Source organism: Prunus avium, chromosome 6 (genome assembly GCF_965620075.1).
Source record: "Prunus avium chromosome 6, drPruAviu1.hap1.1, whole genome shotgun sequence".
Taxonomy (NCBI): Eukaryota; Viridiplantae; Streptophyta; class Magnoliopsida; order Rosales; family Rosaceae; genus Prunus; species Prunus avium.
Genome location: NC_142289.1, coordinates 15,696,652 through 15,698,522, shown reverse-complemented (window position 1 = coordinate 15,698,522; position 1,871 = coordinate 15,696,652). Strand labels below are relative to the sequence as shown.

The window sequence follows — 1,871 nt, the reverse complement described above, 5'->3', positions numbered from 1 at the left end:
GACATTCGACAACAGGGATTAGATACATACTTGGTTGTTTAAAATGTTCTTCTATGCTTAATGGGTTCCTAATGCTTAATTTTAGGTTAGACAACAAATGATCAAATTAGGGAATTAGGAACACAAGGTTAGGACCAAACACCATGGCCTAATCATACTTTAGCTAGAATCAATCTTTGAATCTGAATTAGACTTGTTACTTGAATCTTTATAACCCAGAATTGAATTGTTATGGTGATTCGAATGCCCTAGTCTCAAAATCTGTTTTCCAACTCTTAAAACCACTCTTTGTTACAATTGTTTACTTGTTTTTGTTTGCAATTTCATTTTGCTTCTTTTGTTCAACAATCACAACCACTCTTGTTTTAAATTCTGTTTTAGACATAACCTCCTACTTTCTTGAATTTGGTAATCTAAGTACATAACTAGTTTTAACTTCTCAGTCTTCGTGGGTACGACCTCGTACTTGTCTTGCTATACTACTAATTGCCCCGTACAATTGCGAGTTAACATAATATTAACAATAAATTTTGGCGCCGTTGCCGGGGACTGAACGAAAGTTCTTCCCTGGTTATGTGCCCAAGGTTACCCTATTCTTTTTAGTGTTTCTAATTAATCTAATTTTCTGTTTCAGGTAGTTTATGTCTAAAAAGCCATTACTTGAACAAGTGAGGTCTTCGTTCCAACGTTCTAGATCTTTGAACGCAGGACCATCATTGCAACCCAGACGAGTGACCTCTGAAATTCAGAATCGTCTAGAAAGGGAGTTGTCAACTGCAAAAGAGCAAGCTCTTGCTACATTTACAAGTCTTGCTCTCCACACTGAACTTCCTGGTTCTTCACTTTCAAATTCGGAAGCAAGTTCAGACCAAGAAGAAGAAGAAATGATGGCTGCCATTGAGTTCATGGGAGAACTTGATATCCCAACAATTCCAGCATCTCCTTCAAGCATTTTGCTACCCACTGTAGCTCGAAATTATGAGCTTAAATCTTCTCATCTTAATATGCTGCCTTCCTTTTATGGTTTACCTAATGAAGATCCATTAACCCATATAAAGGATATTTTTAATGTTGTGAGTTCTTTTCCCTTGACAGGTGTGGCAGAAGATCAACTTCGAATGAGAGTGTTTCCATACACTTTAAAGGATAAGGCGAAGTATTGGTTGAATTCTTTGAAGCCTGGTTCACTCACTACATGGTCTGCCATTCAAAAGAAGTTCCTGGAAAAATACTTCTCCACGCAAAAGACCGACATGCTTAGGGACAAGATCTTGTTATTTGCACAGCAAGATGATGAATCGTTTTGTGAAGCATGGGAGAGATTCAATGGGTTGCTCAACCAATGTCCTCATCATGGGATTCCATTGAAGCTTCAAATGCGTATGTTTTATAAAGGACTAACCCCTTCTAGTCATAATATAGTCACCAATTTTGCAGGTGGTTCTTTTAAAACCAAAACTCCAGAAGAAACGTACGAACTCTTTGAGGAGATAGCAATGGAGACCCAACATACGGATACAAGAGGTAAACGTGTTATTAGTGGTTCTAATGATGCTTCTAGTGTGCAGATTTCAAAACTGGAACAAAAGCTAGATGCTCTTCTTGCATTAAACTCAAGAAGCCCTCCGAAGGAAGTGTGTAGCATTTGTGAATCTCATGACCATGCTACCACAGCTTGTCCACTTGGGGCTGGATATCCAGAATTTGTGCAAGAACAAGCTAAGTTGGTAAATTCCTACAACCAAGGTCCAAGAAATGATCCATACTCTCAAAGTTATAATCCAGGTTGGAGAAATCATCCAAACTTTTCATGGAGAAATACCCAGAATCAAGCAAATCCCCCTTCATTCCAAAGGCCACAACAATCATCA

At 38.3% G+C, this 1,871-nt stretch overlaps 1 non-coding gene across 1 annotated transcript; it reads right to left on the bottom strand.

The window, feature by feature from the left end:
* Positions 1-1,253: 1,253 nt before the first annotated feature.
* Positions 1,254-1,360, bottom strand: LOC148293781 (small nucleolar RNA R71). Its single transcript, XR_015836961.1, has one exon. It is a non-coding gene; the product is annotated as a small nucleolar RNA R71 (small nucleolar RNA).
* Between the last annotated feature and the right edge of the window lie 511 nt (positions 1,361-1,871).